The following is a 25,975-nucleotide window of genomic DNA, read 5'->3' on the forward strand; positions in this document are numbered from 1 at the left end:
GGAGACAAGTATTCTGACTCCCAGCAGAGTATTAGTGAATCACTGACAGATGGAGGCGAGTCACAAATCTGCCTTTGTTCACTATTAGTCTTGCAGCTAAGAATGGATTCTGCAATCTAAAACTTGTAGTTCTGTAACCCTAGTATGACCTGTTCCAATCCACCCTCATGGTTCCTACAAAATGACTGTAACGATGGCCTAAAGCCTCCATATGTCCCTTCTAAAACTTGCAGTACCATAACCTTAGTATAACTTGTCCCAATCCACCATCATGGTTCCTACAGAATGACTAACGATGGCCTAATGTCCTCATATGTCCCTTGGGTTATGTTCCAGATGGCACCCAAGGACTTTATGTGATCTCTTTTTCTCCCGAGAGGCCTTCTTCATCCTAATATTTTGCTGGTTCTTTGTAGTAGTCAAGTGGTATTTTGTCACATCTCAGCCCAGCTGAAAGAAAGCCTGAGCCTCTCATGTTTCCTTCTGTACATTGGACGGGGTCAGCAGCTGAGCATGTCACTTTCAAAAAGTGAGGATCCTGAAAGGTGGGGCAGCAGCATGAGGTTTTTTTTTCTCCATGTCAATTTTAGGCTGATTCAAATGGATGGCATTACTTCATTAAGTGTATTGTTTTTACATGTTGCATGGTGGTTGGAATTTCATAAGAATGTTCTTCTGTCACAAATACTCCTATACAGCTTTATGTAGACTATACCTATAGATTTCTCTTGCTGCTTAACTATTCACATAATTAGAATTTACAATTATCGGTTGCATGATTTTTAATTGTTGGAATCGGAAATGTAGACCATTTTTCAACTGTGCTTTTTCAGGAACAAACAAGGGTATCAGATACTGATTGAAATCAAAAGTTCCACTGACATGTTGGATTTTTTTCGGCATTTGTAAATTCTGTAGTTGAAAAGTGCCAAGTGTCGGAGCTGCATCTAAGGACATGTTAGTAAGTTTCTCCTTAGAGCTCATTCACATGTCCGATTTTTCCATGTACGAGAAAAACAGACCGATTATTCTGATCAGACACTGATCAATGTGTGGTCCTAGAGACATCTGTTTTTTGTACTGTATGTGGAGACATTAAAACAAATAATTTCTCCACCGTCTCTTATGTAATAGTCTGTGAAAATCGGGCCGCACTTGGATATCATCCAAGTGTGGTCCGATTTTGTTTCATAGACCCATTGACTTGCATTGCCGATTTTGATTTGATTCTTGAGTCAAAATTGGACATCTCTCCGATATTCTCTGCAGACCACTCGAACAGAGAAAAAAAAACGCCACTCATGAACAAAAACCTGACATGTGAACAAGCCCTCATGGAGAGTGTCAAGCAGATATAAGGAGACTTATAAGTCATGCAATGCTCCTTTGAAAATTGTCTCTACAGAGAAGAGGACAGGAACTCTAGTACATATGACAGTTTAGGAATTGTACCAAATAAAAAGTCATGACCCCCTTTATTGCTGCTTCTGGACGTTAGACAAAAATTAGTTTAATAATTGAAAGTTACTTCAAATTAATCATTCCACTTTACTCAAGCAGATTTTGTCAAAATATCCAAATAGGGAGATATTCTCAAGGGTGGAACCTCATACCAACAAACAAACACACTTTCAGACTAATCCATAGAAGGAAATATAACACATGTACATCTACTGTACAGCTCTGGCAAAAATTAAGAGACCACTGCACAGTTTTATAAAAATCAGCTTCTCTACATGTCTGACAGCCATTCCATTCCAGTGTCAGTTGAATTCCAACCAGAGTACACCTCATTCTACTTAATGGCTTCTGATTAGATGATCACCTGAACCAAATCTTATTTACCGAAGGAAAGTATAAAAAACCCTGCTGTGGTCCTCGTGCAATAGGACAACTGGATGGCAAAACAAGTGCTAGTAATATCCCAAAAGTAATAGGAAGGAAAAAATAACTTTTAACCATGCCAGAGGAGTTGAAAAAAAAAGTCTTGAGTGAAGAAAAGAAAGGCTCAATTCTGGCTTTACTAACAAATGGATACAGTGAGCGTCATGTTGCCTCCATCCTTAAAATTTTTAAGATGGCAGTCCATTACAACAAGGTCAAACAGCGGACATTGGAGACATCAAAGCTATAGACCGGCGAAAGCGACTCTACACTGACCGGGATGACCATCATCTTATTAGAATGTCACTCAGCAACCGCAGGATGACATCAAGTGACCTACAAAAGCAATGGCAAATGGCAGCTGGAGTGAAGTGCACGCCAAGAACAGTTCGTAACAAGCTCATAGAGGCAGGGCTCAGTCATGTAAAGCTAGAAAAAAGCCTTTCATCAATGAGAAGCAAAGGAGAGCCAGGCTGAAGTTTGCCAACGACGATAAGAATTGGACCATAGAGGACTGGAGTACGGTAATCTTCACTGATTTGTCTAATTTTTAGCTTTGCCCAACAACTGCTCATCTAATGGTTAGACGGAGACCTGGAGAGGCCTACAAGCCACAGTGTCTTGCACCCACTGTGAAATTTGGTGGAGGATCGGTGATGATCTGGGGATGCTTCAGCAAGGCTGGAATTAAGCAGGTTAATCTTTGCAAAGGATGTACAAGGTTATCCTGGAAAAACAGTTGATTCCTTCTGCTCAGGCAATGTTCCACAACTCTAAGGACTGTTTTTTCCAGCAGGGCTATGCGCCATGCCACACAGCTAGGTCAATCAATGTGTGGATGAAGGACCACCACATCAAATCCCTGTCCTGGGCAGCCCAATATCCAGACCTGAACCCCATTGAAAACCTCTGGAATGTAATCAAGAGGAAGATGGATAGTCACAAGCCATCAAACAAGAAGAACTGCTTACATTTTTGTACCAGGAGTGGCATAAGGTCACCCAAAAGCAGTGTGAAAGACTGGTGGAAAGCATGCCAAGACGCATGAAAGCTGTGATTAGAAATCATGGTTATTCCACAGAATATTGATTTCTGAACTCTTCCTGAGTTAAAACATTAGTATTGTTCTTTCTAAGTGATTATGAACTTGTTTTCTTAGCATTATTTGAGGTCTGCAAGCACTGCATTTTTTGTTATTTTGATAATTTCTCATTTTCTGAAAATAAATACAAAATTTAGTGCTTGGAATTTCGAAGACATGTCGTCAGTAGTTTATAGAATAAAAGAGCAATTTACATTTTACGCAAAAATATACATATAAAGAGAAAAATCAGACAAACTGAACATTTGAAAGTGGTCTCTTAATTTTCGCCAGAGCTGTATGAGACATATATGGATATATAAACAAAAGATGGTGATGTCTGATTGCCAGAAGCTTTTATAACATTGTAATAAATATTATTCATGCATGCATCCCAATGGTAAATCAGGTGTAAAAGTACCAGAAATTTCTGCAGAAGCAAACAGATTTCATGCCAGAGATAAGAAGCGAAACTAAAGTCATACATCAAATGACTGGGCATGGACACTCCTCTGGGATTGTAGTGTTATATTATACTGGATGGGAATTTCCTGACATGGTTTCATCATATGCCCTGTTTCAGGCAAAAAGTGACCCAACTGCACTGGCAGGGAGGCAGAAGCTCTGATAAGTCCCACAACACTCTTTCTCGCATAAAATAGAAACCTGTTGTGAGTTCATTTTCCCCTTCACTACTGAGGCCCGAGGAACTCCCTCTTCTGGTGAAGAAAGGTGGTGAGCCTGATTGTCAAACACCTGGAGCTGATGATGATGACTGGCTGAGTGGAGTTGATGACTGGATATAAGGCTGCCGACGCCCTTCTGGCCTGCGGGTGATTTCTCTGTGGACTTCTGGGAGACCAGTCTGATTCCTGCTCATCTAAAGCTAAGATTTCTGCTTTGCCTTTTTGCATTAGTGTTTTGTTTTCCTTGCTTTTCTGGATTCTGCCATTCCCTGCTGGGGTGAGCTGAATCTCCTTTTGCCTGTTGCTCTGTCTTCGGAATATTCCTGAGTGCTGACATAGCTTTTTTGAAGCCTGGCGTCTTCAGGGCCTTTTTTACTGTCAGTTTGTTGGCTCTTATTTTCATAGGGTTTTTCACGGATTGCGGACAGCAGCCTTCCTGTCCTTTCCTATCTAAGCTAGCGTGGTCCCCATCTTTGCTCAGTCTATCTTTCTGTCTGTGTTTTGTTCTTTCTTCTTGCTTCACCGTCATTATATGTGGGGGGCTGCCTTTTGCTTTGGGGTCTGCTCTGGGGCAGTTTAGATTTCCCTTTCTGTCTTTAGGCTGTGTAGTCCTCCGGCTGTGATCGAGGGGCCTAGGGCATCGTAGGAGCCCCCCACGGCTACTGCTAGTTGTGTTGATAGGTTCAGGGGTCTGCAGTCCGATAGCTGCCAACTTCTCTGGTTTTCTGGACTTGGCTGGCATTTCTGTTTTTGCCTCCTACGGTGACTCAATCATAACAGAATCACCCACCATACCGCAGATCCTAGGGTACTCAATAGCCGGAAAGAATTGTGTTTAAAAAAAAAAAAAGTGTGTATATTCTTTCCTCTATATCTCTGAGGCCGTAGGGGGAATTTTTTTTTCTCTCAATGGAGATAAAGCAATTGTCTGATCGTGTGGAGCAGCTCACTGCGGAAGTGCGGGGAATTTCCGCCTACCTTGCTCATTCACATGCTGCTGAACCAAAGATTCCTACACCTGATGTATTTTTTGGGGATCGGTCTAAATTTTTGAATTTCAAAAATAATTGTAAATTATTTTTTGCCTTGAAGCCTAACTCGTCAGGGAGCTCCGCGCAGCAGGTTAAAATTGTCATCTCTTTGCTGCGTGGCGATCCCCAGGATTGGGCATTTTCTTTGAAACCAGATGATCCTATTCTGACTAATGTGAACGCATTTTTTCAGGCCTTGGGGTTGTTGTATGACGAACCTAATGCCATTGATCAGGCTGAAAAGACCCTGCTGGCATTGAACCAGGGTCGTGATTCTGCAGAATTGTACTGTCAAAAATTCCGAAAGTGGGCAGTACTTACTACCTGGAATGATAATGCCTTGGCTGCTCTCTTTCGGAAGGGGTTGTCAGAAGCCATAAAAGATACTATGGTGGGATTTCCTGTTCCCTCTGGTCTTGACGATTCTATGTCTTTAGCCATTCAGGTTGATCGGCGTTTACGCGAACGCAGAGCTGCACGAGAGGTGTTGCCACCTGTTGAACAGATGTCTGAACCTATGCAATGTGATAGTTTTTTCCAGAGAGCAGCGTCAGGAGTTCAGAAGGCGTAATAAGTTGTGTTTTTTCTGTGGAGATGCCTCGCATATTATTTCTGTCTGTCCTAAACGCGAGAAACGCTTTGCACACACGTTTTCTGTTGGTGGTGTTCAACCTAAGTTTCTTCTGGCTATTACTCTGATCTGCTCCCTGTCCACATTTTCCGCCAAGGCTTTTGTGGATTCGGGAGCAGCTCTAAACCTAATGGACTTGGATTTTGCTAAACGTTGTGGATTTCCGATGACACCTCTGCAGACGCCTATCCCTTTGAGGGGGATTGATGCTACTCCTTTGGCTAAAAATAAACCTCAGTTTTGGACCCAGGTGGTAATGCGGGCCGCCCCAGACCATCAAGAAAATTGCAGGTTTTTGGTGTTACATAATCTGCATGATACTATTGTTCTGGGGTTTCCCTGGTTACAAATTCATAATCCAGTTTTGGATTGGAAATCTGTGTCTGTGGTGAGTTGGGGTTGTCGGTGTGCCTTTAGTGAGGCTCCGGTGTTTTCCACCTCTCCTCAGTCGCATAATGTTCCTGATTATTTGGCGGACTTTTATGATGTATTTAGTGAGAATGAGTCTGCGTCTCTGCCTCCTCATAGGAGTTATGACTGTGCTATTGAACTGAGCCCGGGGTGTAAATTTCCCAAGGGTCGGCTCTTCAATTTATCTGTACCCGAGCACGAGGCTATGCGATCCTATATTAAGGAGGCGTTGGAGAAGGGTCATATTAGACCATCCTCGTCACCCTTAGGTGCCGGGTTTTTTTTTGTAGCCAAAAAGGATGGATCATTAAGACCTTGTATTGATTATCATGCTCTCAACAAAATTACTGTTAAATATCAGTATCCGTTACCCCTGATTTCTGATCTATTCTCCAGAGTTAAAGGTGCTTGCTGGTTTACCAAGCTTGACCTCAGGGGGCGTATAATCTTATTCGCATTAAGCATGGGGATGAATGGAAGACGGCGTTTAATACTCCAGAGGGACATTTTGAGTACCTGGTGATGCCTTTTGGGCTCACTAATGCCCCTTCTGTCTTCCAGTGCTTCATGAACGATATTTTCCGAGATTTTGTCGATAAATTTTTGATTATCTATCTGGATGATATTTTGATCTTCTCCAAGGATTGGGATTCTCATGTGCAACATATTCGGACTGTGTTCCGGATCTTGAGGGAGAATTCCCTGTATGTCAAAGGATCTAAATGCCTTTTTGGAGTACAGAGGATTTCTTTTTTGGGATTTATTTTGTCCCCGTCAACTATTGAAATGGACCCGGCCAAGGTACAGGCCATTTACAATTGGGTTCAGCCCACTTCTTTGAAGGCCCTCCAGAAGTTTTTGGGTTTTGCTAATTTTTATCGGAAATTTATAGCAAAATTTTCTAGTATTGCCAAGCCATTGACTGATTTGACTAAGAAGGGTGCTGATGTGTTAAATTGGTCTCCGGAGGCTGTTTCTTCCTTTCAGGAGCTGAAGCGAAGATTCACTTCTGCTCCGGTTTTGCGGCAACCTGATGTCTCACTTCCGTTCCAGGTAGAGGTGGATGCTTCTGAGATTGGTGCAGGAGCTGTTTTGTCCCAAAAGGATCCTGTAACATCTAAAATGAATCCCTGTGCTTTCTTTTCCCGAAAGTTCTCTCCATCTGAACGTAACTAGGATGTGGGGAATCGGAACTGTTAGCCATGAAATGGGCATTTGAGGAGTGGAGACATTAGTTGGAGGGAGCTAAGCATCAAGTCGTGGTCCTCACTGACCACAAGAATTTGATTTACCTAGAGTCGGCGAAGCGCTTGAACCCTAGACAGGCTAAGTGGGCCTTGTTTTTTACACGTTTTGATTTTGTGGTTTCTTTTCTTCCTGGAACTAAGAATGTCAAGGCTGACGCTGTCATGTCGGACGCTGTTCACACCACAGCGTCCGGCAGGCAGCGGTAGTTCCATCTCCGTCCACTATAGCCTCAGTGGTGCCGGCTTGATTTTACTCAGGTTATCTGGGGTTAATCTAGCTGGAAATCAGGTGGGATGTTTGGTCACGCCCACGGTCTTTAAATAGTCGTGCTGGCCTGTGGGTGTCGCCGATTATAGCTTGTGTTTTGTGCCAAGTGGTTCCGGTCTGGAGAGGAGGTGTTGGAGAGAGAAATTCATATCTGGTGTCGTATGATCCGTTGTTACCTTTTCGCCTTCCTATATTTGTGCTTTGTTTTGCCCTGTTCACATTATAGTATTGTCCTGTGTGTATGCGGCGCGGTGTGGTTTGAGTTCTCCCTGTCTGTCATTACTGTGTGGGCTTTGGTGGTTTTACAACTCACTGGGTGGAGGGTTCAGTTTAGGGCTGAGCAGGAGATAAGGAGAGGCTGGAGGCTCAGGCATTTGCACCTTTAGCAAAAACCCTGGGTTGAGGGTCAGACAGGGTTTTCCCTAGTTTGAGGGACTCCGCAGGGGCCCGGGTTTGTCAGCCTCCTTTGACCTAAGCTCCGCATAACATTATAATCGGCCCAACATTTTTCCATGGATTCCATGACTTCCATAAACCGCCAGTTGGCGGCGCTGTCCGTACAGGTCACCGAGTTGAAGGGGGCAGTTCAGCAGCAGGGCCTGGTTGTAGCTAATGTGCAAGCGGCTTCTGCAGGTGCAGGTGCAGAGCCTAAGATTCCGCTGCCTGAACGATTTTCTGGGGAACGCAGCAAATTTGTCATCTTTCGGGAGGCCTGCAAGTTATACTTCCGCATGCGCCCGGTCTCCTCAGGAAATGAGGCTCAGCGGGTGGGTCTGGTGTTATCTTTACTGAGTGGGGACCCCCAAGCATGGGCGTTTTCCTTACCAGCCGACTCTGCTACGTTTCATTCGGTTGAGAATGTTTTTTCAGCACTCGGGCTAATTTATGATGACCCCGACAGATTGGCTTTGGCGGAATCTAAAATCCGCGCCCTCCGTCAGGGGGAACGTATAGCGGAAGACTATTGTTCAGAATTTCGCCGTTGGGCAGTAGACACACAGTGGAACGACCCAGCGCTGCGGAGTCAGTTTATTCATGGGGTCTCAGAAAGAGTTAAACAGGCCCTCCTGATGTATGAGACTCCGGCATCGTTGGAGTCTGCCATGAGTTTGGTTATTCGTATTGATCGCCGTTTGCGTCAAGGGGCGCAGGAGACGCTGCCTCTGGGGGAAAGCAGGGGTGCCAGTGTGGTTGCTGCAGGTGACCCCACGGAACCTATGCAAATCGCGGGGGTATCGCATGTGCAGCGCCGCGCTCCTGGGTTCAGGAAGCATGGAGCATGTTTTTACTGTGGTAAAAGAGATCATTATGTAAATGCTTGTCCTGTGCTACCAAAGAAAGTCGCACCGGCGGAAAACTGGTAAGCTCAGAGGGTATGGAGGAGGCCCAACTGAGCGTATGCATATCCTCCATGATGGTATCTCAATGTATGCTCCCTGCCAGGGTTATTATTGCGGGCAGAGAGCTACCAATATCAGTGTTTGTGGATAGCGGTTCAGCCACCAATCTCATGGATGAGGAGTTTGCACGCATGGCAGGTTTCAAGATCGAAAAACTCCCTCATCCTATTCGCGTGGTTACCATTAATGCCGCTCCCCTCCCACAGGGGGAGATTACTGAGTTTGTAGCTGAGGTTAAACTCCACATTGGGGTCCTACATTCTGAGTGGGTTACTTGTAAGGTACTCAATAATCTCCCAGCACAAATAGTCCTGGGTTTCCCATGGTTGTCTAAGCACAACCCGGTGATTGACTGGAGAACCCAGGACATAGTCCAGTGGAGCAGTTTCTGCCAGGAAAATTGCTTGGCCACATGTGTGTCCGCCGTGAAGTCCAGCCTTCCGGAGGCATTGCTGGATTTTGCGGACGTATTCTCTGAGAGGGGTTGCTCAGAACTACCTCCACATCGAGCCTATGACTGTCAGATTAGGTTAAAACCCGGGGCTAAATTGCCAAAGGCGAGGATGTTTAGTATTTCAGGTCCGGAGAGACAAGCTCTTAAGGATTACATTGCGGAGAGTTTAAGTAAAGGGCACATCCGGCCTTCATCCTCACCTGTAGCAGCGGGGTTTTTCTTCATTAAGAAAAAAGATGGGGGGTTACGCCCGTGTCTGGATTTCCGGGAGTTAAACCAGATTACGGTCCGTGATCCCTACCCGATGCCTCTGATCCCTGATTTGTTCAACCAAGTGGCGGGTGTGAAGTGGTTTTCCAAACTTGACCTCAGGGGGGCATATAACCTCATAAGGGTCCGTCACGGGGATGAGTGGAAGACGGCATTTAATACCCCTGAGGGTCATTTTGAAAGCCTAGTTATGCCATTTGGGTTGACAACCGTGCCAGCTGTGTTCCAACATTTCATAAATGATGTATTTGCTCATGTGCTGGGGAAATTTGTGATTGTGTACCTGGATGATATCCTCATTTATTCGAGCGACCAGGACACTCATTTAGAGCATGTCAGGCAGGTGTTACAGCTGCTCCGTGAGAATAAGCTCTATGCTAAGCTCGAAAAATGCATGTTTTTTGTTCAAGAGTTGCCTTTTTTGGGATATATTGTGTCCGCCGCAGGGTTTAAAATGGATGCTGCGAAGGTGCAAGCGGTGCTGCGATGGGAACGGCCTGGTAATCTAAAAGCGCTCCAGCGGTTCCTTGGGTTTGCTGACTATTATAGGAAGTTTATTAAGAATTTCTCTACTATAGCCAAACCGCTCACGGACATGACGAAAAAAGGTACCAATCTTGCTATCTGGTCTGAGGATGCGGTGCGTGCATTTGAGCTTCTGAAGAACCGTTTTGCTTCAGCCCCTATTCTGGTGCAACCGGACGTATCTAAACCTTTTACGGTGGAGGTCGATGCGTCTGAGGTGGGAGTGGGGGCAGTACTGTCACAGGGCTCGTCCTTGAGCAATTTGCGTCCATGCGCCTACTTCTCCAAGAAACTGTCGCCGGCCGAACGGAATTACGACATCGGCAACAGGGAGTTGTTGGCCATCAAATTGGCTTTTGAGGAATGGCGACACTTCTTGGAGGGGGCGGCCCACCAGGTCACAGTCATCACCGACCATAAAAACCTGCTCTATCTGGAGTCGGCCAAGCGTCTGTCTCCCAGGCAGGCTCGCTGGGCATTGTTTTTTACACGTTTTAACTTTCTGGTGACTTACCGTCCTGGGGCAAAAAACACCAAGGCGGATGCCTTGTCCAGGTGTTTTCCGGGGGGAGAACCTCGGGAAGATCCGGTACCCATCCTCCAGGAAGGTGTAGTGGTTTTGGCTCTCACGACTGAGGTAGAGGCGGAGATTGCCGAGGCCCAGGAGGAGGTACCACCAGGACTTCCCGCTAATAAGTCGTTCGTACCCCTTCATCTTCGTCTTAAGGTGTTGGGGGAACACCACGACTCGGTCCTGGCCGGTCATCCAGGGGTTAGGGGCACCTTGGAACTGGTATCGCGCCGCTTCTGGTGGCCAAAAATCCGTCAGGACGTGGTTTCATACGTGACAGCTTGCATCACGTGCGCCAGGGCCAAGTCTCCCAGAACCCGTCCTGCTGGCACTCTACAGCCGCTGGGGATACCTAGTAGGCCATGGACAGAAATCTCCATGGACTTTATCACAGATTTGCCTGCCTCGGCGGGGAACACGGTCATCCTGGTGGTGGTTAATCGATTTTCGAAGATGGCGCATTTTGTGTCGTTGTCTTCCTTGCCCAACGCGAAGACGTTGGCTCAGGTCTTTGTGCAGGAGGTGGTCAGACTGCACGGAGTTCCGTCGGACATAGTGTCTGATAGGGGTACCCAGTTTGTGGCGAAGTTTTGGAAAGCTTTTTGCTCACGATTGGGGATCAAGTTGTCTCATTCGTCGGCGTTTCATCCGCAGTCAAATGGTCAAACTGAGCGCATGAACCAAAATCTGGAGCAGTATTTGCGATGTTTTGTGTCTGACAACCAAGAGGAGTGGTCGACGTTCCTTCCCTTGGCCAAGTTCGCATTAAATAATCACCGCCAAGAATCATCGGGAGAGTCTCCGTTCTTTTGTGTTTATGGGCACCATCCTCAATTTTGTACCTTGCGTCAGGGGGTCTCTGGGGGCGTCCCAGAGGAGGACCGGTTAGGAGTTCAACTATCATCGGTCTGGAGGAGTGTGAAACAGCGATTGCTGAGCATGAGTGCAAGATACAAACGTGTGGCTGACTCTAGACGCGTGCCAGGTCCGGACCTGTGTGTGGGTGATTGGGTGTGGTTAGCTACTAAAAACATAAAATTCCATCATTGAAATTGGCCCTTTTAAGATTGCTGCCATCATTAACCCGGTAGCTTATCGGTTGGAGCTTCCTGCGGTATACAAGATACACAACGTGTTTCACAGGTCTTTATTGAAAAAGGTGGTAGGCTCTGTGGACACGACGCCGATGCCACCTCCAGTCATGGTGGATGGCGATTTAGAGTTTGAAGTCTCCAAGGTGGTGGACTCTCGAGTACTGCGCCGTACTCTTCAGTATTTGGTGCATTGGCGGGGGTATGGTCCGGAGGAGAGGTCTTGGGTACCAGCCTCGGACATACACGCGGATCGACTGGTCAGTTCCTTTCACCGCCGCCATCCGGACAAGCCGGGTCCTATGAGTCTTGAGGGCCCTGGGGTCCCTCGTAGAAGACGGGGTACTGTCATGTCGGACGCTGTTCACACCACAGCGTCCGGCAGGCAGCGGTAGTTCCATCTCCGTCCACTATAGCCTCAGTGGCGCCGTCTTGATTTTACTCAGGTTATCTGGGGTTAATCTAGCTGGAAATCAGGTGGGATGTTTGGTCATGCCCACGGTCTTTAAATAGTCGTGCTGGCCTGTGGGCGTCGCCGATTATAGCTTGTGTTTTGTGCCAAGTGGTTCCGGTCTGGAGAGGAGGTGTTGGAGAGAGAAATTCATATCTGGTGTCGTATGATCCGTTGTTACCTTTTCGCCTTCCTATATTTGTGCTTTGTTTTGCCCTGTTCACATTATAGTATTGTCCTGTGTGTATGCGGCGCGGTGTGGTTTGAGTTCTCCCTGTCTGTCATTACTGTGTGGGCTTTGGTGGTTTTACAACTCACTGGGTGGAGGGTGGAGGGTTCAGTTTAGGGCTGAGCAGGAGATAAGGAGAGGCTGGAGGCTCAGGCATTTGCACCTTTAGCAAAAACCCTGGGTTGAGGGTCAGACAGGGTTTTCCCTAGTTTGAGGGACTCCGCAGGGGCCCGGGTTTGTCAGCCTCCTTTGACCTAAGCCCCGCATAACAGACGCCCTCTCTAGGAGCTTCTTTGCTGATTCTCCTGTGGTGACCAAGCCTGCTACCATCTTAGGCAAAGGGGTAGTTCTTTCTGCCATCTCGCCCGATTTGAGATGTGCTCTGGAAGAGTTCCAGGAGGACAAACCTGAGCGTTGTCCCAGTGGAAAGTTGTATGTTCCTGACCAGTGGAAGAAGAGAGTGATGTCTGAAGTTCATTGCTCTGCTTTGGCTGGTCATCCAGGTATTTTTGGTACTAGAGATCTGGTGAGTCGGTCTTTTTGGTGGCCCGCCTTGTCTCGTGATGTCAGGAATTTTGTGCAGTCCTGTGGGACGTGCTCCCGGTCTAAATCGTGTTCTCGCTCTAGTGGGTTGTTGATGCCTTTGCCTGTCCCCAAGAGGCCATGGACCCATATTTCAATGGATTTCATCTCTGATATGCCTGTCTCTCAAAGGATGACTGTTATTTGGGTGATTTGTGATAGGTTCTCTAAGATGGTTCATCTTGTACCACTCCCTAAGTTGCCGTCTTCCTCTGAATTGGTGCCTCTGTTTTTACAACAGGTGGTTCGCTTGCACGGGATTCCTGAGAACATTGTATCTGACAGAGGAGTCCAGTTTGTGTCTAGATTTTGGAGAACTTTCTGTTCCAAGCTGGGAATTCAGTTGTCCTTCTCCTCTGCTTTTCACCCTCAGACCAATGGGCAGACAGAGAGAACAAACCAGACCTTGGAGTCATATTTGAGATGTTTTATTTCTGCTGATCAGGATGATTGGGTTTCATTTTTGCCCTTGGCCGAATTTGCTTTAAATAATAGAGCTAGTTCTGCCACTTTGATGTCTCCTTTTTTTTGTAACTTTGGGTTTCATCCTCGATTTTCTTCAGGACAGGTGGAGCCCTCTGCCTGCCCAGGGGTTGATACTGTGGTGGAGAGAATGCACCAGATCTGGGACCAAGTGGTGGATAAGTTATCTCTCTCCCAGGAAAAGGCCCAGCGGTTTTCCAACCGACATAGGACCATTGGTCCCCAATTTAAGGTTGGTGATATGGTGTGGTTATCATCAAAAAATATTGCTATGAAGGTGGCTTCTCCTAAGTTTAAGCCTAGATTTATTGGACCTTACAAGATTTTGGAGATTATTAATCCGGTCTCCTTTCGTTTGGCTCTTCCTGTCACATTTAAAATCCATAATGTGTTCCATAAAACTTTGTTGAAGAGGTTTGTTGAACCTGTTGTTCCGGGGGTTGCACCTCCAGACCCTGTATTGGTTGAAGGTAACATGGATTATGAGGTAGAGAAAGTACTGGATTCCCGTCTGGCTAGACGGAGACTCCAGTATTTGGTTAAGTGGAAGGGTTATGGTCAGGAGGATAATTCCTGGGTCTCTGCCTCTGATATTCATGCCAAAAAATTGGTGCGTGCCTTTCATCGGGCTCACCCTGATCGCCCTGGTGGCGTGGTTGAGGGTTCGGTGACCCCTCCTCAAGGGGGAGGTACTGTTGTGAGTTCATTTTCCCCTTCACTACTGAGGCCCGAGGAACTCCCTCTTCTGGTGAAGAAAGGTGGTGAGCCTGATTGTCAAACACCTGGGGCTGATGATGATGACTGGCTGAGTGGAGTTGATGACTGGATAGAAGGCTGCCGACGCCCTTCTGGCCTGCGGGTGATTTCTCTGTGGACTTCTGGGAGACCAGTCTGATTCCTGCTCATCTAAAGCTAAGATTTCTGCTTTGCCTTTTTGCATTAGTGTTTTGTTTTCCTTGCTTTTCTGGATTCTGCCATTCCCTGCTGGGGTGAGCTGAATCTCCTTTTGCCTGTTGCTCTGTCTTCGGAATATTCCTGAGTGCTGACATAGCTTTTTTGAAGCCTGGCGTCTTCAGGGCCTTTTTTACTGTCAGTTTGTTGGCTCTTATTTTCATAGGGTTTTTCACGGATTGTGGACAGCAGCCTTCCTGTCCTTTCCTATCTAAGCTAGCGTGGGCCCCATCTTTGCTCAGTCTATCTTTCTGTCTGTGTTTTGTTCTTTCTTCTTGCTTCACCGTCATTATATGTGGGGGGCTGCCTTTTGCTTTGGGGTCTGCTCTGGGGCAGTTTAGATTTCCCTTTCTGTCTTTAGGCTGTGTAGTCCTCCGGCTGTGATCGAGGGGCCTAGGGCATCGTAGGAGCCCCCCACGGCTACTGCTAGTTGTGTTGATAGGTTCAGGGGTCTGCAGTCCGATAGCTGCCAACTTCTCTGGTTTTCTGGACTTGGCTGGCATTTCTGTTTTTGCCTCCTACGGTGACTCAATCATAACAGAAACCGTTGTTGTTGGCCAATAGACCTCCAAGCAGAACGACTGGAAGATCTTTGGCCAAATCTGAAACAAGAACCCCTAATTATCAGGGCTAATTTATAGCACTGGTGTTCTTTTAAATTATAAAGTCACCATTGGGCACCCAAAATAGTTTCTCCTTCTACAGACTATTGTGTTCTCAGAGCTGACAGCATAAAATTGTTTTTGAAGTAGTTAGGAAGCTTCTGTGAAAGCACTGTTCCTATAATTGGTGGTAGAACAGCAGCAATCTATCAGAGAAATGCGAGGAAGAAAAAGTTGTGGGATCACACAGCTTAATAATAAAAAACAATTCTTCTTTATTTCACACCATCATAAAAATGTGTAGATATATGCACAAATTGATAAAAACATAGTCACATTCTTACGCGTTTCTGGCTATCAGCCCTTAGTCATAGAATGTCAGAGAAATGCCTCTGCAGGTGTACTGTGGCATTTCATATAGAGCTGGCGGTATCATACTACAGGGAATAGTAATTTACTCTGGTGACAGGAGCAGGATCTATAAACTGGTCAAATATAAATCCTACGTTGCCCCGTCAGTCTATATAAACTTTCAGAATCCTACCACTTTACCACCATCTTCTCTGAATGAACAAACTTAATTTTATGGAACCAAAGCGCTGAATGGATTTGCCCTGACTTCCATACCAATGATCCCTTTAATAGAAGCCTGGGGTCAGAATCAGAGCGCTGAGGGATTTGCCCTAACTTCCATAGCCGAGATCCCTTTAAGAGAGGCCTGGGGTCAGTACCAAAGCGCAGAGTGGATTTGCCCTCACTTCCGTACCGGGGATCCCTTTAAGAGGGGCTTGGGGTCAGAACCAGAGTGCTTAGTGGAATTGCCCTAACTTCCATACCAATGATCAAGAGACCCTGGGGTCAGACCCAGAGAGCTTAGTGGAAAGGTCCTAACTTCCATACCGGGGATCCCTTTAAGAGAGGCCTGGGGTCAAAACCAAAGAGCTGGGTGGATTTGCCCTGACTTCCATACCAATGATCCCATAATAGAAGCCTGGGGTCAGAATCAGAGCGCTGAAGGATTTTCCCTAACTTCCATACTGGAGATCCCTTTAAGAGGGAAGATGTCCCTATGGGATGGAGGATGTGTGATGGGTATATGGACACGGGAGGGGCTGATTCATTTCTGTCATGTGCTCTCTGCTCCTTTCTGGGGAGCTGACAATGGCTTGGGAGCGGGTGCGGACTGGGGCTGAAATTCATCCCTGGCATTTGAAATCACACAGGCCCATGTTGTCCCCATCCCCATGAACCACATGGGATATATTACTAATATTACCCTGGATGGAGGAAAGGAAGATTTTCTATGACACCAATATTTCTAATGATACCCATGGCCTGCTGTGGTAAGTGTCGGAGTCAGCGACTTTGTGCTCCATCACAACTCTTAACAGTATGGATGTCTTGAGTACACTGATTCTGTTAACAACGCAGCAGACAAGGTAGCCCATGACCATACAGGCCCTTCTGGCATTTTCCAGAATTGCCAGATGGCAAGTCCTGCCCTGGCTGGGAGCTTATGTTCCCAGGATGCTAGATTTCTCCCACCCGGTCAATGTCTGCTGAGGTGTTGTGGCGTGGGAAAACTGTTGCTCATAGCAACCAATCACAGCTCAGCTTCTTTTAAACCGCTCTGGTGAAATGAAAGATGCTTCGTGATTGGTTGGTGATACACACATACATTCAATTTTATATACAGTCATATGTTAAAGTTTGGGCACCCCTATTAATGTTAACCTTTTTTCTTTATAACAATTTTGGTTTTTGCAACAGCTATTTCAGTTTCATATATCTAATAACTGATCGACTCAGTTATATTTCTGGATTCAAATGAGGTTTATTGTACTAACAGAAAATGTGCAATTTGCATTTAAACAAAATTTGACCGGTGCAAAAGTATGGGCACCCTTATCATTTTCTTGATTTGAACACTCCTAACTACTTTTTACTGACTTCCTGAAGCACTAAATTGGTTTTATAACCTCATTGAGCTTTGAACTTCATAGCCAGGTGTATCAAATCATGAGAAAAGGTATTTAAGGTGGCCACTTGCAAGTAGTTCTCCTATTTGATTCTCCTATGAAGAGTGGTATCATGGGCTCCTCAAAACAACTCTCAAATGATCTGAAAACAAAGATTATTCAACATAGCTTTTCAGTGGAAGGATACAAAAAGTTGTCTCAGAGATTTAACCTGTCAGTTTCCACTGTGAGGAACATAGTAAGGAAATGGAAGAACACAGATACAGTTCTTGTTAAGCCCAGAAGTGTCAGGCCAAGAAAAATATCAGAAAGGCAGAGAAGAATGGTGAGAACAGTCAAGGACAATCCACAGACCACCTCCAAAGACCTGCAGCATCATCTTGCTGCAGATGGTGTCACTGTGCATCGGTCAACAATACAGCGCACTTCGCACAAGGAGAAGCTGTATGGGAGAGTGATGCAAAAGAAGCCGTTTCTGCAAGCACGCCACAAACAGAGTTGCCTGAGGTATGCAAAAACACATTTGGAAAAGCCAGTTACATTTTGAAAGAAGGTCCTGTGGACTGATGAAACAAAAATTGAGTTGTTTGGTCATACAAAAAGGCGTTATGTATGGAGGCTAAAAAACACAGCATTCCAAGAAAAACACTTGCTACCCACAGTAAAATTTGGTGGAGGTTCCATCATGCTTTGGGGCTGTGTGGCCAATGCCGGCATCAGGAATCTTGTTAAAGTTGAGGGTCGCATGGATTCAACTCAGTATCAGCAGATTCTTGACAATAATGTGCAAGAATCAGTGACGAAGTTGAAGTTACGCAGGGGATGGATATTTCAGCAAGACAATGATCCAAAACACTGCTCCAAATCTACTCAGGCATTCATGCAGAGGAACAATTACAATGTTCTGGAATGGCCATCCCAGTCCCCAGACCTGAATATCATTGAACATCTGTGGGATGATTTGAAGCGGGCTGTCCATGCTCGGCGACCATCAAACTTAACTGAACTGGAATTGTTTTGTAAACAGGAATGGTCACAAATACCTTCATCCAGGATCCAGGAACTCATTAATAGCTACAGGAAGCGACTAGAGGCTGTTATTTTTGCAAAAGGAGGATTTACGAAATATTAATGTCACTTTTATGTTGAGGTGCCCATACTTTTGCACCGGTCAAATTTTGTTTAAATGCAGATTGCACATTTTCTGTTAGTACAATAAACCTCATTTGAATCCAGAAATATAACTGAGTCCATCAGTTATTAGATATATGAAACTGAAATAGCTGTTGCAAAAACCAAAATTGTTATAAAGAAAAAAGGTTAACATTAATAGGGGTGCCCAAACTTTAACATATGACTGTATATAGATACTTCTTTATGACTTCCTAGTTCAGCGTGTAATTTTAACTAAAACCTTTACATTTTTGAGACAGTTTCATTATCATGTCATAAGATGTCACACAGACTTTTCCATCCATCAGCTTTATTGCACCCACGAATAATTTTACATGGATATCTAATTAAGTGGCTTAGAAAAAGTCAGCAGGATTATACATAGTTTCCCTGTGCCCTGTTCAGGTTATCCAAAGCCCTTTGATATGGTGCCATACATGCGGTAACAGTATTAATTAAATGCTGGAAATCTTTGTGAATATTCTTACACTTGAATCTCACATGATCCCAACCCAACAATGGGTGTAACTACAAGTATGCAGAGCTCTATCTTACAACAGGAGTGGTGTTCTTATGTAACTGATCATTGTTAAATTGTGATGTACTGTACATAGCATTTCTAGGAAATCAATGAATACTAAAGCCAGGGGAGGTCAAAGAAAACAGGCGACCCATAGGTAAATACAATAAATGGGCCTCCAGCTTTCCAGTAGCTCATCTTAGCACAATCCTCTAACAATTCATTGTCTATTATTCCTCTACATGAAATCTAAGAGACAGTAGGAGACAGCATTCAGACCCCAGTGGATTTCTCTAATTATTGGGCTCCTATGCAGCTGCACAGGTTGCTCATCCCAGATTTTTCCGCTTTGGACAATTTATTTTTAGGTACCCGTGAGTTCATTCATGCTGCCCGAAGTACGCGCAGCATGAATCAGAACCGTGCAGTGTTATTTTTGCCATGTATGTTTGGAAACATACTTTGGAAAGCCATCCGGGAACTATGGGGGCAGTAAAACACTTTATAAAGTCTCCAAATTTTGCGTAACTTAAAGTTTGCCCAAAATCTTGTGCTTTTGGTGTCAGTTAAAAGCATATCAGCCAAAATGGGCCAAGCTGGGGAGGATCTAGGGTGGGACATGGTGGCTACACCTGTCTATCAAGTATAGTAAAAGTGCCAGCGTTTCTTACGCCAGAAATGCAACTCTGGTCAGTGACTAAAGTAGCTTTTCTGGCAAGGTGCACAGAGGCACTGAGATGATACAAAAAAATTAATTAAGTGCAGTCTGCATCATACTCCAGACCTTCATTAAGAATGGTGTGCGCAACACCAGAATTAATGAATCGGCCCCATTGTGCCTTGGATCACTAGTACAAAATGCAGGTCCTCACGGGGGATCTGCCTTACATAAGTCATCCGAGATGCAAAGACCCCAGCCAGCTTTTCAAAGGATCTTTTCTATGAAACGCCACAGTATTTCAGAGTAAAACATCCACAATTGTAGTAACGCAGCCTGTGTCCAATATATGATGTCCATGGTTCAGGCAGCATGAATCGGCTGTCAGGTTCCTTGCAATTAGCTGATAATGTGGTGTCCTGCTCCTGGAACCCCTAGAAATCAGCTGTAATATAGAGGAGAATGCAGCTTAAAGTTAAAGTATTTTAATCCCCTGCAGCACCGAGACAAGAGATAAAGTATTACAGTTTTATTAAAATTAATGAGCTGTGTGCCTGTGTACCACATAGATTTGGTGTCTTTCAGAACAAGAGACACTGGTTACAGCCCCTTTTAACACCACCCAACATATGGGGATTTTAAAAAGTGTTCCCATATTGATTATCACATTTCCTTAGTAGGGCGTTTAAAAAAAAAAAATGCAAATTGTCTCTTCAGAGAGGAAGAGCACTTGAATTCTTGTGCCACAAATTGGATGTAGCAATCCTAAAAGTCAATATAAACCATTTAACGAGTCTTGCCACAAAACGTAGGATAATATCCAAACCAGAACCTCAATTGGCAGACACATGTTTCAGGGTGTTGCCCATCTTCAGTGCAAAGTATGAGATCTGATTTGGCTGTATGAGAGACGTGTCCCTAAGAGTAACGTATTTCTTTGAGGAAAGTGGCATGCCTGACATGCCAGAGTAATTAGGCTTAAAGGCCTTGCAATGCTAAATATGTAAATTGCCTCTTCAGTGAGGAAGAGGACTTGAACTCTTGGAAGTATCAATCCTAAATGTCAATATCGACCCTTTAACGAGCCTTGCCACATGACTTAGGTTAAAAACCAAACCAGAATCTAAATTTGCAGATGACGCGCCCCAGATACGTGTTTTTAGGGTGTTGCTGTTATGATCCAGTCCAGAGTTTGTTTTCTGCTGTCTTCTCTTTGGACTTGTCATGCGGGGGTTAATCCCCTCTTCCTCCTTCTTGAGCTGGCTGGGCTATTTCAGTCCTCTGCAGCCTGCGGGCCAGCATCAACTATACTGCAAGCTTCCAAGCTAGTGCCTCTGACCTGTATTCCTTTAGTGTTCCTCCTGCCCCTGATTACCTGGACCTGTGTATGACTTGGCTTGATCTCTGGATTCTGCTTCTGTTTTTTTCTGTTTCTGATACCACGCTTTCCTGCTGGCTTTTGACCCTATGGTTTGTACCCTGACAATGGCTTACGTCTTATGTTTCTGATACCATGCTCCTGGTAGGTCCTAACTTCTTGCTTGTCCCTGACTACGCACTTGCTGTCTCCCTTGGTACTTCTGCTCCTAACAGTTGCTGACTTCGGCTAGTCCGACCACTCATTCGTTACCTGTGACACCTGTGCTGTTGCTCAGTGTTACTACGCAGTGTGTTGTGAGTTCATTCTCTGGTTCACTAGTTGTGAGTTCCCCTTCCAGACTCCCTCTGGTGGTAACAGGAGGTAGTAAGGCTGATTTGATCGGTGGAGATCTGCCACCTGAGAATGAGGATGACGATTGGACCTCAGGAGTCTCAGATTGGATTTAAGACAGCTGACGCCCTATTCAGTTGCTGGTGATTCCTTCTGGCTTGTCAGCTCTTGGTTTTCAGCTCTGTTTCAGTCATCTAAAGCTAAGTTTTTCTGCTAATGTTCTCACTTGATTTTGTTGGTCTATTCAGTTTTTTTGTGTGGTCAGCCTGCCCCGACTGGGGGCTGTGCTGAATTTCCACTCTTATTTATCAGTATTTTGCCAATTTGCTTTTTGTCCCTTACTAGTTTGGTCTCTTTTTGCTCTCTGAATATTTCAGAGTGCTGATATAGTGGGAGATGTCTAGTGACTTCAGGGTTAATTTTGTTATCAGAAGTGTTGGACATTATTTTGTAGGGTTTTGGACAGGTAGATTGCAGACAGTGTCTTTCCTTTCCTTTCTAGTTAGTTTGGGCCCCATCGTTTTCTCAGCCTATTTTCCTGCCTGTGTTTGTGCCTTCATCTTGTTTCACCGTCAATACATGTGTGGGGGCTATCTATTCCTTTGGGGTCTGCTCTGGGGCAGTTAGTTTTCCCCTTTTCATGCTTCAGGCTTATTTAGTCCTCCGGCTGTGACGAAGCGTCTAGGAACATCGTAGGTACGCTCCACGGCTGCTGCTAGTTGTGTGGTAGGATCAGGGATCTGCACTCTGCATAGTTACCAACCTCTCTGGTTTTCTGTGACTTAGCTTGTTTTGCCTTTTTCTCCTCAGTGACCCATTCATAACAGCAGTGTGTGTGTGTGCAACCTCTTTTCCCTCACCATCACCCCCTGGTGGAGGTTGAGCTGTACTGCACTGCAGCAGCACGTTACAGTTGCCCCTCCTCATTGCAAAGCATGAGATCTGATTTGACTGTGTGAAAGACCTCTGACTGGGGTCTAAGGGGTAACATTTCTCCTTATGGAGAGTGACTTGCCTGACATAACAAAGGTAAGAAGGTTTATAGGCTTAATTGTTTTTCAAACAGACAACCCCTTTTATACCCATCTTTACCAGTCTCTTCAGCATAGTTAAAAGAGGTTTCCGGGTTTCAGCTAAATTTCTGCAATCACATTATGTAGCTTCAGATTGCAAAATCCTGACAGTGTGCATTGTGCACGCTTGCAGGACTCCGCCCTGCTGCTTCCTCCAGTGATCATCATTTGACCGCAAGTATGTCATTAGCTTATTTGCAATCCCGTGCTGACTAGAAATTTTTCCTGCATCTCTCAATATTTTATTGAGAGAGGAAGATGAGAAACTGCACTGAGGAGCCCTTAGCATCCGTAGAACTTGTTTCATTAAGTATATATTTGCCGCAAGCATTTCATTCTTTCTTAACCATGACTAGACCTCCTTGAATTAATACTTCCTTAGCCTCAGAGCATTACTTTGCTCCTCTGAAACTTGTGAAACACTTGTAATAAATCATTTACAGTGTTTAGTTAAACATTTATGTACGACTTTGTATGATTTGCGGAGTGATTTGCAGGTGAAATATTGCTTGTCCTCCATTATGCTGCACATAGCAGCACCGTGTACACTGTGTGGAATGCATTTTCCACGGCCAGTTCTACTCAGGTGTTCAGGACGCAGCCTGGGGCTTATGGCATTTCATTCCACAAGGTGAATTTACTGGACAGAATGGAAAATACAGATCCCGTAATTCCATTTTTGACCCATTCACCATTACCCTCTAACACACTGGTCTGCAACCTGTGGTTTTCCAGCTGTTGCAAAACTACAACTCTCTGGAACATGCTGGAAGTTTTAGTTTTGCAACAACCACAGGATGGAGGTCAATGGCTGCCTGTCCATTTAAATCCAACATGGTCCTGATTCTGATTAGTGGATTAATGATCAGTATTGCTTCCTGAAACCAGCGCTTGCTTTGACATAAAATACTTTGGATTTTGATCTCTACCTGTGCCTATTGCGAAAGTAGCATTAGCAGATACCATGTACAATAAGATAGTCAGTTATTATTGAGGGCTTCAGACAGCACATATCTGATTAACCCCTTAGTGACAGAGCCAATTTGGTACTTAACCCCTTTACCCCCAAAGGTTTGCATGTTAATGACCGGGCCAATTTTTACAATTCTGACCACTGTCCCTTTATGAGGTAATAACTCTGGAACGCTTCCATGGATCCCGGTGATTCTGACATTGTTTTCTCGTGACATATTGTAATTCATATAAGGCCGGGGTCACACTAACCGACGCAAAATACGGTCAGTATTTTACACATGCGTAATACGGATGAATGGCCCCTAAACAGTGCTCCGTATGTCATCCGTAATCAAGGTGTGGTCGCGTATTTTGCGCATGTCAGCATCCGTATGTAATCCGTATGGCATCCGTATGGTGAGATTTTCTCGCAGGCTTGCAAAATGGACATATAATGGAGCCCTATGACAGGGTTTCTAACAGAAACCAAAGAATAGATATAGACACATAGAATGCATATATATAGATATATATGTGTGTATTCTATGTGTCTATATCTATTCTTTCGTTTCTTTATTAAACCTGTCAGTGTGAGTTTACTGTATAGCGCACTGAATTCCCGGCTTTGCTAAAAGACACCGGGTGCGTATTTCTCGCAAGTCACATGTGTGGTCCGTGTGTAATGCGTATTTTTTGCGCACCCATAGACTTGCATTGGCGTATTACGGGCGTAGTACGCTGACAATCGCAGAATGCTGCGATTGGCACGGGCCGTAGAATGCGGATGAGAAATATACGGCTGGTGCGAGGGACCCCATAGAGAATCATTGGTCCGTGTCTAATGCGTGCTTTTAGCGCCTCTCACTCGGCCGTGTTCCTCGCCAGTGTGACCCCGGCCTTAGTGGTAAAATTTCATTCATATAACTTGCGTTTATTTGTGAAAATAATGGAAATATGGCGAAAATTTTGCAATTTTCCAACTTTGAATTTTTATGCCCTTAAATCACAGAGATATGGCACACAAAAAACTTAATACATAACATTTGCCACATGTTTACTTTACATCAGCACAATTTTGGAACCAAATTTTTTTTGTTAGGAAGTTATAAGGGTTAAAAGTTGACCAGTGATTTCTCATTTTTGCAACACCATTTTATTTTTACGGACCACAACACATTTGAAGTCATTTTGAGGGGTCTATATGATAGAAAATACCCAAAAGTGACACCATTCTAAAAACTGCACCCCTCAAGGTGCTCAATACCACATTCAAGAAGTTTATTAACCCTTCAAGTGCTTCACAGGAATTTTTTGAATGTTTAAAAAAATGAACATTTAACTTTTTTTCACAAAATAATTACTTCAGATTCAATTTTTTTATTTTACCAAGGGTAACAGGAGAAATTGGACTGCAAAAGCTATTGTGCAATTTGTACTGAGTACGCTGATACCTGATATGTGGGGGGAACCACTGTTTCGGCGCATGGCAGAGCTCAGAAGGGAAGGAGCGCCGTTTGACTTTTTCAATGCAAAATTGGCTGGAATTCAGATCGGACGCCATGTCACGTTTGGAGAGACCCTGATGTACCTAAACAGTGGAAACCCCCTACAAGTGACCCCATTTTGGAAACTAGACCCCCCAAGGAACTTATCTAGATGTGTGGTGAGAACTTTGAACCTCCCAGGGCTTCACAGAAGTTTATAACGTACAGTCATAAAATTAAAAAAATCACATTTTTTCCAAAAAATGATCTTTTCACCCCCAATTTTTATTTTCCCAAGGGTAATAGGACCCTAAAAGTTATTGTGCAATTTGTCCTGAGTACGCTGATACCCCACATGTGGGGGTAAACCATTATTTGGGTGCATGGCAGAGCTCGGAAGGGAAGCAGTGCAATTTGACTTTTTTGGCTGGAATTGGGATTGGACGCCATGCCGCGTTTGGAAAGCCCCTGATGTGCCTAAACAGTGGAACCCCCCCACAGGTGACCCCATTTTGGAAACTAGACCCCCTAAGGAACTTATCTAGATGTGTGGTGAGCACTTTGAACCCCCAGTGCTTCACAGAAGTTTATAACGCCCGGGCGTGAAAATAAAAAAATCATATTTTTTCCACAAACATGAGCTTTTAGTTCCCAATTTTGTTATTTTGCCAAGGGTAACAGGAGAAATTGGACCCCAAGAGTTGTTGTCCAAATTGTCTTGAGTACGCTGAAACCCCATATGTGGGAGAAAACTACTGTATGGAGACACATCGGGGCTCGGAAGGGAAGTAGTGATGTTTTGGAATGCAGGCTTTGATGGAATGGTTAGCCCGTGTCATGTCGTGTTTGGAGAGCCTCTGATGTGCCTAAACTGTTGAAACTCCCCACAAGTGACCGCATTTTGGAAACTAGACCATGCACGGAACTTATCTAGATGTGTGATGAGCACTTTGAATCCCCAAGTGTTTCACAGAAGTTTATAACGCCCGGGCATGAAAATAGAAAAATCATATTTTTTTTCCACAAAAATGATATTTTTGCCCCCAATTTTTTATTTTCCCAAGGGTAACAGGAGAAACTGGACCCCAAAAGTTGTTGTGCAATTTGTCTTGAGTAGGCTGATACCCCATATGTGGGGGTAAAACACTGTTTCGGCGCATGGCAGAGCTTGGAAGGGAAGGAGCACTAACGCCATGTTGCGCTTGGAGAGCCCCTGATGTGCCCAAACAGTGGAAACCCCCCAATTCTAACTCCAACCCTAACCCCAACACACCCCTAACCCTAATCTCAGCCCTAACCCTAGCCCTAACCCTAATGGGAAAATGGAAATAAATACATTTTTTTTTTATTTTATTTTATTTTTTTTACGTATTTTGACCCACCGAGTCATGTGAGGTTTTATTTTTTGCGAGACGAGTTGACGTTTTTATTGGTACCATTTTTGGGCACGTGACATTTTTTGATCACTTTTTATTCCGATTTTTGGGACGCAGAATGATCAAAAACCAGCATTTCATGAATTTCTTTTCGGGGGGTGCGTTTACACCGTTCCACGTGCGGTAAAATTGATAAGGC

The 25,975-nt window shown here is 44.7% G+C and overlaps 1 protein-coding gene across 3 annotated transcripts in view; it reads left to right on the plus strand.

Moving 5' to 3' along the window:
- Positions 1 to 25,975, plus strand: part of SEPTIN9 (septin 9) — a 452,544-nt gene that overhangs the window by 227,934 nt on the left and 198,635 nt on the right. The window lies entirely within an intron of this gene.

This window comes from Dendrobates tinctorius, unplaced genomic scaffold (genome assembly GCF_039654945.1).
Source record: "Dendrobates tinctorius isolate UK_male_01 unplaced genomic scaffold, ASM3965494v1 ptg000223l, whole genome shotgun sequence".
NCBI classification, from domain to species: Eukaryota; Metazoa; Chordata; class Amphibia; order Anura; family Dendrobatidae; genus Dendrobates; species Dendrobates tinctorius.